The following is a 14,304-nucleotide window of genomic DNA, read 5'->3' on the forward strand; positions in this document are numbered from 1 at the left end:
AGACCCGGTGTGGCCGGTGAGCCATAGAGAGACATGCGGCTGTGAAGAAGAGGAGAATCGATCACAGCACCACCTGGTGGTTGCCTGAGTGCACCACAGCTTACTGTGCACAACGCAGGAGGCAGCCTTGGAAGGGGATAAGGTCCAGAGCCAATACATGCACAAGAATGAGAAGAGCCCCATTACCACCCCAAGGAAGTAGGTCCCTACACCTGCCTCCTAAGCATCTTCTCGCAACAGACAGGTCTGAGTCCAGAGGGACCAGTGAAGCCGGTGCAGCACCTACTAGCTGCCTGCCCCACCACATCAGCACACTCTTCATGCTGTGAGGTGGGTAGAGAGGCCTGGAGACGTGGATCCCTGGGAAAGCACACTAAAGGCCACATTCCAACCACACGCGCCAACCAGACAGAGACTCAGGGCATGCTATCGCCTGACACAAGCCCCGGAGCTGCCACTGACTGTACAAGCCACCCAGACCCCAGCTACACACAGGGTAGTGGAATCACAAGTCGGCCAGCCAGCAAACCCCCAAAGCAACAAAGGGCATCCCAAGCCGCACAGCCCCCCGCAGCAATATACCAACACTGCAATCAACAGAACACAACTGCACGCCGGTAGGAGCGATCACCCACTACTGCACAAGCATACAAGGTGTCAGTGAGATGCATTAGCCCGCCAATGTTTGCCTGTATGCAACGTGCAGAGATACTGCAAGATCCCCAAGAGACTGCATGCACACGAAGCACGAAGAAAGTACAGTTAACCATCTCATAATGTAAAAGGAAGAGCAGAGCGAAATCCATCAGCAATTCGCGGCCCGAATAATCCCACAGGGTAAGCACCTGTGGTACCCAGTATAACCAAGTCCGCACAAAGGAAGGGCCACAGAATTTCCATGTCCCGGGAACCTGTCAGTGAACTGAGCACTGCCTACACCTCTGTAAGGTATAGTGGGAGACTGACAAACCCAGAGGGGAGATGCAGAGCATCACCCAAAGCAGCTTCCCTCTGTCCAAAAGGAAAGCCCAAGAAAGACTGAGGCAGAGAGCGCACCCCCAGTGGCTGCCCAACGTGATGGCGAGTGAGAAGAGAGCGCTACACGCCCTGCGGGTGAACTACTGCCACCACAAGGAGGAAGAGCAAGCACGCCAGGTGCCAGAACAGGGCACCCTAGTAAAGGAGATGCAGGCGCGGGCCGAGGTGCGTGACACAGGCACCCAGAAGCGTATCAACATGGGCAAACGCCCAAGAAGAGCTCAGAGAGCATGAGGTACGCTGACAGACATGCCGGCGACCATGACAGTCCAGTCAGGCAACCAAAGGATAAAGACATCCCCACCATGATGAGGCACAGTTATGCTGCTGCTCAACATAGCGAGGAGAGCATCCACATCTCCACTACACCAGCACAGGTGCACGCCTAGGAGGAAGAGAGACCTCTTCAAAAGGAAAGAAGCACTGCTGGAACCAGCAGGGAGATCTCATACATCTCCACAGCAGCAACGGAGCCCAGAAGGGGCCAAACACAACACAGTGTCCTCCTTCACACTGCCGCAAGCAGGAGTCGTCAGTGACCCAAGGCTGACAAGAGGAGAGTCGTACACCACAAGTGGCCAGCTGCCACCACAGCTCACCACTGACTGTGTAAGCTAGTCCCTGGAGAGGGAAAACCTGAAGAAGAAGCACCCAAGATGAGTGGCTGCCTGCCATGCAGCCGAGAAGAGCGACTGAAGGTTCGCCTGAATGGTCTTGAGACAATTTAAGTTAATAGGCCCATTGGCCGTGTTAGAACATGTGGCATGTCACTGCCCCAGAAGAAGAAGAGTAGAAATCATGTCACCCAGAAGAGCAGGACACCCGTAGGTGCGTCAAAGACAGCGAGAGGAGAAGCCCAAGGACTCGTAGCACCACAACACCTCCAAAGACACCAGACAGACACCAAGGCGGATCAACGGCACTGGCGACAGCACTAAGGAAGAACCACACGTAAGCCGCAGCAAGTGCAAACCGAGTCACATCCCACCGCTTCCCCAGGTGAGCTTCAATCGGCGTCCCTGGATACAGGCTCAAGGGAGACCCAAGAGTAAGCCGCAGCAAGCGCAAACTGAGTCTCATCCCAATGCATCCCCAGGTGAGCGTCAGTCGGCGTCCCTGGATACAGCCTCAAGGGAGAACAAGGAGTAAGCCGCAGCAAGCACAAACCGAGTATCATCCCAACGTTTCCCCGGGTGAGAGTCAACCGGCGTCCCTGGATACAGCCTCACGGGAGAGCCCAACATAAGCCACAGCAAGCGCACACTGTGGATCATCCCAATGCTTCCCCAGGCGACCGTCCACCCCAGAGTGTCAGCCGTCTAAGTCAAATGGCATCCCGGCTCCTGACTGCAGATGCCATGGGTGAAGATCAGTATCGAGTATCTTTCCTCACACCACCTCAAGATGGAGTCTGCAGTGATGTCAAGCCAGGCAAGAGAGGATCCATACAATCTACGTGTCACGCCATCACTGAAACTCAACCTCAGCAAGGCGGAGGCACAAGACTGCCAAGTCCTTCCTGACATCCAACTCTCCCAGCACATCACCACCACCTGTCATTCTGAGTCACCAAATGGCTGGCAACCGCCATCACGCCAGCCATCACCACTCCCAGAGTATCGATGGACTGGAGTCACACGCTGTTGCCACACCAGCCAAGAGAAGATCCCAGAGGCTACTTGTGAACCGGGCACACCCCTAAACTGAGGTAGCGAGAGCAAGCATCGGCCAAGACACTTCCACCCTAGAGGGTTGTGCATGCGACCAAGTAATGGCTCCTAGGTGGTCCTGCAGCTGCCCCTAGTCAGCACACAAGCACCCCCAGTGTAGCCTTCCTGCAGTCCCGCAGCAACCCTGACAACCGGCCTCTCCAGGCGGGAAAATGAAAAGAGACTTTGCCCCACTGACGGGTCATCGTTTGCAGCCAAAAGGGTCCACAGAGACAAGTGATCAGGCAACACCTCCACGAACCGTCACCATGAACTCCATCCATGCTCATGACGCATCCCATTGAAAGAACTGTTTGAATTTGCCACAGACTATCACCGACGTCAACAAAAGGGAAGCCATGCAAGACATGTCATCACAAGTGAACTGACGCTATGCAGCAGACGTCTCCAAGCCAGCGGTCGTGTCCTGAACCCCTCAAGTTAAACTACGAGTGCTGACCGAGGAGGTCCTGCTGCAGGCAGAGTCATCAGCCCACATCTGACGTCTTCCGGCCACCTGTCTCAGAAGACTGATGGACCCTGTGGTGTTTTTATCCCCACAGGTTGGACTAACGGTTTGTTTGTTTTTCAATAAAGTTGGGAAGGAATGTAGTGTCCTGCGGGACATGTTCTAGTGTTCCACAGGAAACTGCAATCCCAGCCACTGGGACTGCAGGGCTGGACACACAGCACCCCCACATCCATTCATCACGGGTGTCTCGTGTGACGTGGGCTCGGCAAGAAAAGGGCCTGGGCGCACGTGCTCGTGGCCAGTTAACTATCACCTCAGGGTCCATGTGAGTCCTTCATTAGCATGTGGGCCTAGGGCCCACGACGCAACACAGGCTAGGTTTACTTTAACCGAGAAGAGCCCTCCTGTTAAACTCATACCTTCCTTTGTGTGAAATAGAGTGCGGAGTCAATCAAACACCCGTCCCTCCCCACCTGGCGCAAAGTCTCGGACATCATAACAGGTGGCTGCTGTTCACCTCCCCCCTCTTCTTCATTCACCAGTGCATTCGAGCACAAGGAGTTCACCACACCTGCGGGGATGTCACATCTGCATGCCAGGGACGTGACAAAAGGAGGAACACATGGTACTTACTGCAACTCAAAGCATAACCAGTGGGGTCGATTTCAACTGACAAAGAAGGCAATTCTAGAAATAAAAATGAAAAGATTTTAGAAACAGTGCTTCTAGTATTGAAAATGATTCCTTTGCATTCCACCTACTTTCCTCGTGCTTCATTTCTCTCGGACGGAGGGTCTCTTCCTCGTAGGGGTGTGTAGACAAGTGTGCACATAAGGTAGATGCTGCCCTTAAACATGCGTACGCAAGGTGTGGAACTCAAGTGTGCACACCAGCATGTCATTAGAGGAATGTGCAGATGACTTCCAGTGTGTATATAAAATGTTTGCTAGTGACCAAGTCTGCACCACTGAGTGCTGCTGCCCTACACCTTCCCACTGCCCAACATCTTGCATGTTTCCCCATGCCCTCAATTCTTCACTACCCCTATTTCATTCTTCACCCATCTTGGTCTTCCTTACCCGACCCTTGAGCTCTTACTATTACCCAATGTAACCAGCTTCTCCCTCTCCCTTGCTGTCTACCTTATCCCCACCCTTACATGTTTCCTTCTTTCCTTCACCCTTGCACTATTCCTTTTCTCCCACACCCTTGCACGCTTCCCTTTCTCGCCCTTGCAATCTTCCTCAACTTGCTCTCCCTTGCACTCTTCCTTCTCTCGCCCTTGCACTCTTCCTTCTCTTGCCCACTCTTGTACTTTTTTTTCTCTCACCCACACTTTTATTCTTCCTTCTCTCACCCGCCCTTAGACTCTTCTTTCTCGTGCCCGCCCTTACACTCTTCTTCTTTCTCCGCCCTTGCACTCATTCTTCTTTCCCAGGCCCTTGCACTCTTTCTTCTTTCCCCTAGCATTAGCTCTCGTTCCTCCTCCCACCCCTGTGCTTTTCTCCTTCCTCTACTCCCTCCCACCCTTGCTGTGCCCCCCATTTTCCCTCCCACACTTCGTCTGTTCACTTTTTGTCGTCTACCTCCCACCCCTGCTCAATTCAATCCTTCTCTTTTATCACCTAAACATTTTCTGTTCTTTTTTCCCTCTGTGCTGTAGCTCTTTTGCCCTCCTCGGTTGCCCTCTTTGGATGCAGCACATGATCTGATAAGATGCTACAGGGCTTCTGCAGACATTGTACCTCATGCAGTAATTTGGAGATCCTGTGGAGGCACTGTGTTCTCCTCGCAGTACTGGTCATATCCTTGAAAGCAAGATGGCCGCAAGGAGGGAGTGACTGGGACTAGCTCCGGACCTAGGGATCACTTTCAGTGTAAATCCCGGCCGGAGCGACCCCACCGAATGCCCCCCGCCACCCCCACCCGGTCCTAGACATCAACCGGCACCGAGCGTCCTGCTGAAGGAGAGAATCTGATCGAGAGATTCTACCTGCCCCTCCCGTCAATGAGGACCAGTCTCCCTGGCGACATAGACCCTCGTCCACCGGAACCTCGCCCCGCTCCCCCACCCACAGCAGAAACCCTCCGGCAGTGAGCTGTGCCTTTCTCTCACCAGATTAGCGAAAGGCGACGAGGCTCCCAGTGACGGCGCCGCCGGACATCAGAGCTCGGATCATCAGGAGCAGTGCGGAACGGGATAGCAGCGGAGGCTGAGGGTCGCCTGTTCACGACGTTGGATCCGGTGAGTGACTAGCTTGCCCACGAAGGGCTGGGAGCCCCGCTCCGGTCTCGACGCTCCTTTCCCCCCGGAGCTGCCTGTCCCAAGATGGCCGCCAGCTCCAAAAAAAACGAGACCTCGTCAGAATCGAGGAACCCACTTGGCTCATAAAGGCTCCCCGCCATCGTAGCCGGGGGAATAAAAATAAAAACAAAAGCAACGTCCAACCAAGATGCCTCACCCAATGCCTCCACACTATCTACATCCACTTTGTTCACGCTAAAGGCCGCCTGACCCTAAGATGGCCGCCACTCGGGACACCAAATAGAAAAGGAAATCAGACTCAAGTGAAGACAACTTATCCAAAACTGCAATTCCTTGCAAAGGGGCAGAGGAGGCCCCTATTTACAACGTTTACCTCCTAGTTAACCGAGCGAATTATGTAATTTAAGGAACCAATTTCCCCTAACGAAGGGTCCCTGGAAACCGCTATCTACAACATCCATCATCCAAGTATTCTGTTGATCGCCCACCTCTGGGTAACTACAAATCTGCTAGACAATTAAGGAGGCCCCTATTTACAACGTCTACCTCCCATTTAACTTGGCGAACGAATTTTTATTAAAGGAACCAGTGTCCCCTAACGAAGGGACTTTGGAAACCCTATTTACAACATTTATCATTCTAGTTCTCTGTTGATCATCTACCTTGGGTACTACAAATCTGCTAGCCAATTAAGGAGTTTCCCTTCTCTAAGCACTCCATTACGCAAGCACGACGCCTAGACCCAAGGAGACAAACGCAGATCTCCAGAAACACCATCCCATACCCCCCTTAACAGTTCAGCTCCCTCGCCCCTACCTAGAGCGGCCTGACCCCTCAGGTCCTCCGCCTATTCTTCGCTTATTCCGGCACTGGACTAATAAAGAGCTTCTCCCTACCTACTACCACACCTGGGCCCTCGCTATGCCAGCTCGAAGCTACATACAGAAGAGACATACGCTGATCCGCTGAAGCACTGAACTCTGCCACTCACGTAAGCTCCAGCTCTCTCCACCCCTGCTAGGGCTGCCGGACGCCAACTCGGCTGCCACACATGACCTAGGAAGGTGCAGTGTGGTCCCCAGTCCGAACTTCCTCCCTTCCGTTTCTAAAACTCAATCCTCCCCCTCTATTAACGCCGCTCTCAGTCCCCTAGCGGCCACCCCCCCCTTGCTCCACCATAATGCCTCCGTCCCTGCGCCTAGACATTCACCCCAGCCCTGCACTCAACCATTTATCTCCTCTTGGACGGAATACCTACGCCATTACCTTCCCACACAGTATTTCCTTCAAAGCCAAAAAACGCCTCAAACAGAATTTAATTAGACAACACCCTGAAACTCTTATCGTGGACACCTACCATTGCTCAACGAGAGGACTGAGAAAAATAGACTTCATTTTCCATACCACCCGACCAGACGCTTGGGTCTCCACCTTTAACTCACTCCTTCCAGTCTCCAAAACCACCGTATCAGAACACAACCAGAAACTAACGATCTCCCCCCTGAACAAACAGTCCCTGACCGGAGACATCTCCATCTCCATCTTCAAGAATGGCACCATTCTAATCCAGGCGAAAGATGACAACCTCGATTTCTTCGACTCCCTCTTTCACACTCTTAAGACGGCCATGGCTCTCTACCCACTACATACAGGCCCCACCACCCCCTGCGACCCTCACCAAACTTCTATCCCGCAGAGCATGCCTCATCCACCCCATCAATCCCCTCCCCTCGCCCTTAATCACGTCAACATCCACCTGTCCCTCCGAGCCCCTCCCCCCTCTATCCCACAGCCCCAATCGCCCGCCCCCCTCTCCCAAACAACCAGAACCCCCCACCCCCCTCTCACCTACATCCCCTAACGTCCTCCCCCTTCTCCCAAACTTCCAGGACTCCCCCACGCCCCCTACCCCTCCCACCTCCCTCCCCCCTCACCACGTCTCCCGCACCCCCACAGGGTCTCAGTCCCCTCCCCTTAGAACTCCCAGTCCCCCCGCCGTCTTTGAATCACATCGCCCTGCGCGATCCCTCACTCCCACTGCTCACGCCACCCCCCGTAGTGAAGACATCCACCCCCCCCAAAGAGACCGCAACCCCCCTCCTTCCCTACTCCCCGCCCATCCGAAGTCGAAACACCAATCAGATCCCCCCAGCTCGACTACTCCCCCTAATAGTAACTCGCCCAGCAGCCCCTCCCACCACCCTGCCCTTGACCAAAAATTCACGAAAGCTAACTCCGTGCCTCCCTCTCCCGTCTCACTTCCTAACAGTATCTCGCCCCAAACACGCTCTCCCTCACTAGTGGTCCCACAATCGAACTCCAACCTAGACCCGGTCCCCCCGTCACAGACCCCCCATTCGACGTCCTGCTACACGACCTCTCCCACACCAAACCCAACTCCACCCACTCGCCCACCTACTCCCCAGCACCTAAACTGACACAACGCCTGGACTTTCTAGAAGCCCAGATCGCGACTCTGATCCTCAACCTGAAAGAAACCCTATCCTCCCTAGAGAAACTCCAGCCTCCCTCCCTGAACGTCCCTCCTCCGCGCCTCCAGCCGCCTCCCGCCACCTCCCGCCAAGACTGACTCTCATACCCACACTGGGTCCAAGCCCCCCACAGGCTCCCAGCCTCTTCTCTCTAATCCCAGGACTGAGGCTCGAATCGACAGTCCTAGAAGGACGGCTCCCTCCCTTTCGCCACAGGAAGTGACCTACCTCATCACCTCCTATGAAACCCCGCCTATGCAGCCAGCCCAAATAATGCCCCCTGACCACCCTCCCTTCTCCTCAATTCAAGTCATCACTGGAGTGGGAAGGGACCCGTCCCGTCGTAAAGCTGCCAGACCTCCACCCTATCTCTCCTCCTTACCCAGAGCTACCTCGGTCAATCATATCTCACAGGATGACTCCCAAATAAACTGTATGCTCATCAATTGCAGATCCGCCGTCAAACATGCAACAGAAATAGCCGAAACCATCCTCTCACATGACCTGGACGTAGCCTTCATCACTGAAACATGGCTTAACACTCTATTCAGCCCCATCCTGGACACGCTGGTGCCGCCCGGGTTCTCAATTATACACAAAGACAGGCCCATTCACAAAGGCGGTGGAATAGCTATTATCCATAAAAGCGACCTCTCCATCTCTGAATCTCCTGCCGTCATTTACAACTCCTTTGAATCCCTCTCGGTCAACATCAATTCGCCTCACCACCCTTCACTCAAATGCCTTCTCCTCTACCATCCCCCGGGCAATACCTCCGAATTTGGCGCTCAGCTGACGGATCTGATCACGCAAACAGCTCTCAACAGTGATTTCAGTATAATTCTGGGCGACCTCAACCTAAGATGGAATGTATCAAAAAACCCGCTCATTCAATCCCTCAACACCCTTATTCATGACCTTGACATGACCCAGCACTGCACAGAGGAAACCCACCACAGAGGAGCAACCCTGGATGCTATCATTGCAGATAAAAAGACAATTTCAATTGACCACATCATCCCAGTAGACTGGTCAGACCATCACGCCATCCTCTTTCATATCAATCACCCGGCGCTTTCCGTCCCTCCCACGTAAACCTCCCCCAAATGGATCAGAAACTTATCGAGAGTACCTCTTGACAAGCTTGAAAAGGGCCTCAGCTCACTCCTCCCGATCACGACAGAACCCCTTTCAACCACAGAACTCACCTCGCTCTACCATTCCAACTTGGAGCTCGTCTTAGACCAGCTGGCACCAAGGAAACTAAAAAAACAAAGAAACATCCCCTCCAGATCCTCGTTCTCCACTGACATTAACGATGAAAGAAGACACCTAAGATACTTGGAAAGATCCTAGAGGTCCAACCCCTCCTCACGCAACCGGGACCAGCTCAAGGCAGCCCGCAAAAGCTACTACAACCATATCAAGAACAAAAAGTTGTCCTTCTTCTGTGCGGCCCTTGATAATGCCAAAAACCGCCCCAAAGAACTTTCCAACATCATCAAGAACCAAACCTCCATTCCGGTAACAAGAGACACGGTAGCGTCCAAATCCCAATGTGACGACTTTGCCAGCTTCTTCAACAAAAAAATTGCGAAAATTGACCGATCTCTCGGCACGTTGCCCTCAGACCACCCCGCTACAACTTCCCATTTAAGACCAACAATCACATCCACTCGCTCGTCCTCCTTCCAACCTATCCAGGTTGAATTGATAAGTAATCTCATAGCCTCCGCCAAACCCTCAACCCACTCCCTTGATCAGCTTCCCTCGAGAGTGACCAAAGACCTGAAGCTCACTCTAGCCCCTATCTGGGCCAAGATCATCAACAGCTCTCTGAGCGAGGGCTCCATCCCGGACTGCCTTAAAATAGGTCAAGTCACGCCTCTACTAAAAAAAACGGGCCTTGACATACAGGATATGAATAACTTCAGACCAGTCTCGAACCTTCCACTATTATCCAAAATCTTGGAAAGATGTGTGCTGTCGCAACTTTCCCAGCACTTAGAGAACACGAAGCTTCTCGACCCACATCAATCAGGGTTCAGAAAAGGCTGCAGTACTGAAACCGCAATACTTAACGTCCTGGACGATCTTCACATGTCGCTCGACTCCAACCATTGCAGCCTTCTCATCCTCTTAGACCTATCGGCTGCATTTGACACAGTCGATCATGCCCTACTAATCAATGTCCTAAAGGAGAGAGCAGGCCTCGAAAAGACTGTCCTAAAATGGTTCTCCTCCTTTCTCAACAACCGCACACAAAGAATAAAAATTAAAAGCTGCGAATCAGACATTCTTCCCATCAGCAGAGGAGTTCCACAAGGGTCTGTACTCTCTCCTCAACTCTTCAACATTTACATGGAGCCCCTCACCTTAATTCTAAGGAAAGCTAACATCCCCTTCCACCTTTATGCGGACGACACGCAACTCTATCTGGAAACCACATCGATCTCGGACATCCACAGACTGAACCACACACTTACCGAAGTTCAGCTCTGGCTCTCCTCCAACCACCTCAAACTCAATGAGGAAAAAACTGAAGTGCTCCTCGTCTCTAACAAAGAAGAAAACCCCCAAATTCTTGATTGGCTCAAAGCCTTAAACGCCCTAAATGTGCCGCTTGTTCCATCGAACTCCATAAAATCCCTAGGGATCACCCTTGACCCCAAACTGGATATGAAAGAACACATCTCAAAAACTGCCAAAAGTGCCTTCCTGAACCTGAAATTGCTCTACAAACTAAAACCATTTCTCCCCACAAAAGACTTGAAACAGGCCACGCAGGCTCCGGTTCTCTCCAGAATTGACTACGGCATTGCCACTCTGACTGGAACAGCCAAATCTCCCCTGCGTCCTCTGACCTCTACCCTAAATGCCGCTGCAAGAATGATCACGGGAACAAAGAAATATGAACACATCACCCCAGCTCTGAAGGATCTGAAATGGCTCCCTATTGACCAACGAGCTAGCTTCCGCACAGCTTGCCTCACACATAAAGCCCTGCATACAGGCAAACCGGAATACCTGGCCAACAAGCTCAAAAGGGCCAGGCAGTCTAGAAACCTCAGAAGCTCCAACACGCTCCTACTCATTCCTCTGAAATCCCAGAAACTCTCAACATCTAGCAAATCCTTCGCGGGCAATGCTCCCAAGATATGGAACTCCATCCCCCCACACATCAGAATGACCGCATCCTTCCCGAAATTCAAGAAGCTACTCAAAGTCCTCTTCCTTGAGCGCTCCGGAACAAACTAGAACTAAACATAGACTTTATAGTTTCATGTTCTCGTTCACCCCAGAGCTGATTGACTTGCCTACGACTCTCCGCCCTGCTTCACGCCTGGCTGCTATTGTATAGACTGTACTCACTCCTGTGTTCATTGACTTGCTTTTTGTCCGCAGTATCTGTCTAACGCCTGTATATTTGCTGTGAAGCGCTCTGATACCCTCGGGTCCAGCCAGCGCTATACAAAACTTTAATAAATAAATAAATAAAAAAATCCTATGGACCTGGTTCCATTGCATGCACAGTGCCATCGTTCATTGACCGTAACAGTGACATGGGCACTTCTTAGAGTGAATGATCTTCTGTGATTCTGTTGTTGACGCATTAGTTGAAGGGTGCCTGAGGAATGGGTACTGGCGTTCTCTGTATGCAACATCACCCATGTATCTTCTTTCTCTGTGCCTGCTCTCGCATCACTCTCTATGCTTGCAGTAAGTACATTTTGAGACCTAAAAGGGGCTTTGCCTGCTCTGAAAAAAATTGTCCAGTCACTATCCATGCTGAAAACCGGTAACAGTGAAGGATTTTATGTTTCTTCAAATTTAAAATTAGTTGATACCTGTCATCGCTGACTGTTTTCCATACTTACCGTGTTGTTTCAACTCAGTTTCTCAATCCCTTTTGCTTCCCTCAACCCCCATCCTTTGTGCTGCTTCCACCACCCCTGCCTTCCATGTTGCTTTTCCCCACATGGCCATCCGTGTTGCTTTTTCCCATTTCTTAAGGATTTACAACCTTCCTTTCTATTTGTCACCTTATCCGCCTAGCTCCATATGGTCTCACTTTTATAAGTGATGGACGCACTGATATGTGATATCAAGGACTCAGCCCTGGATGTATCCATACAAATACTTGGTTGTTGTGCATAAAAGATCCAGGGCCAGATGTAGGAGCCCAAATACCGGTCGGTAATGGCCGATTTCAGCCGTTACCGACCGGTATTTGGGTTTTGCAATGTAGGGGGCTTAAAATGACAGAATCGGTACATTTACCGATTCGGTAAAATTACCGATTCGGTAAATTACCGAATCGGAAAATATACCGATTCTGTAATTCTAGATGTAGCTAGCACTTCAAAGAGTGCCACAGGCCCTTAAGAGTCAGTATTTTACCACACAATCCTATTGTGTGGTAAAATACCGAATTCAGGTGTGCATGCACATCTGTGCATGCACACCTGTGCCATGTGACACACAGACATGCCATTCGGGCATGCATGTGTGCCACATGTCACACAAGCCTGTACTTGGGCTGCTAGAGGGTGTCAAAGTGACACCCCCTGCACCCTTGCAGGATTCGGTATTTACCGATTCGGTAAATACCGAATCGGTATTGCCCATTGATTCCTATGGGCTTCAAGGCCCATAGGAATCAATGGGCAATACCGATTCGGTATTTACCGAATCGGTAAATACCGAATCTTACAGAGTCGGTAATTGTTATTTAAAAATTACCTACATCTGCAGCCTTCTAATTTACCGATTCATAAATATCGAATCGGTAAAATTCGGTATTTATGAATCGGTAAATTAGAATTACCTGCATCTAGCCCCCAATGTGCTGCAGAGAGACCACAATGTACACAACCAAAATCTATTACCTTTTAATTTATTAGAGATCTTTTCAAAGCGCAGCACATCGGTATAAATCTGCCTTAGAGCAATTGTGATGGCAAGAAAAGGTTGTTTCAATTACTCTTGCTAGAAAGGAATTTTAAATGAAATGAGAGTTGCATAAACATGTTTATTAGAATTTCACTTTAGAATGCATTTAAAACTCTGCTAGGAAACTACATAAAAAACTCACACATAGGGAAAGTTTGCTTGCTTAAAATGTGTAAGAATATTAATGTGAAGGACAAAATGCAGTAGGCTATCATTCTGAATGTACCTCTGTAACTAGGCCAAAACTATATTTTCTTTCATCTGTTGCTTACAGCTAACTAGACGTTCTTTAGAATATTTTGGCTAGAATCAGCATCCTACTGAAGAATGTGCTAACTTTAGGATTATATTATTTTGCTTCATCATGCCACATATTTTCACCCTGCTTTGACAATGAATTTGCAGTCGCTTTGTAATGAATAGATTATTAGATTAAAGAACAAATTAGATATATGAGTATGCTTGACCAGGACATTGCTGTTAGAATTGTTGCATTACACTTGATTAGCCCTTTGTCTTCACAACAGGATATTAGAAGCAGGAAACAGCTTACCTATGAAGGTTCTCGCAAGAACTTTCTCCCATGTATCTAAAACTGTAACATTGGTTTAACTATGAACAGGCATGAATGTTTACCATGGGAATCAGGAAGAGAAGCAACAGATGGTGACAACACCATCTGGTGCGCAGTTTCCAATAGCAGAAGATGGTCTAAACCTACTAATTTCCATTTCATTATTTGTGTATTTCATAATACAATCAAACATTTCTAGCTAGAGAAGAGAGAAGACCCTTTACCTAGCACAACGCCTGATGCTTATAGCGTTCTGCCCTTATTTCTGAAGCTACTGCTGACACTGATTTTACCTTCCCCTTCCTTACTTGGTACAGGGAGACTTTCTTATTTTATTTGATCAATGCTACTGCTGCAATTATTCTTCCATCTCTGAATTTATTTTAACAGTTGCTAGTGCCACATGATTTCAAGGATCCAAATCGTAAGTTTGGGGTGATTGACTCAAGACTTATTTTTTACCAATCCTTGGGCAGTAACACAGTCTGATTAAAGTATTGGGTAGACTCTCATACCTCATATAGGCAGAGAAGCATCCAGGAGCTGACAGACAGCTCCATTATAGCATTTTAACATACATTGATAACCTTTAGATTTAAAACACAGACCCTATCTATAGCAAATCTCAAGAAACCCTTTGGTTTCAAAGCTTTCAAAGCTTTCAAATACTCTTTAGCTCCATTGACACCCTATTCTGTCCCAATGTAATCTGACCCACTCCAGTCTAAAACATTCTGCCCCACTCCAAGCCAAAGCAATATCCCCACTCCAATATGCCCCAAACAAATCTGCCCCTCCAA

This window comes from Lissotriton helveticus, chromosome 2_2 (assembly GCF_964261635.1).
Source record: "Lissotriton helveticus chromosome 2_2, aLisHel1.1, whole genome shotgun sequence".
Lineage (NCBI taxonomy): Eukaryota > Metazoa > Chordata > Amphibia > Caudata > Salamandridae > Lissotriton > Lissotriton helveticus.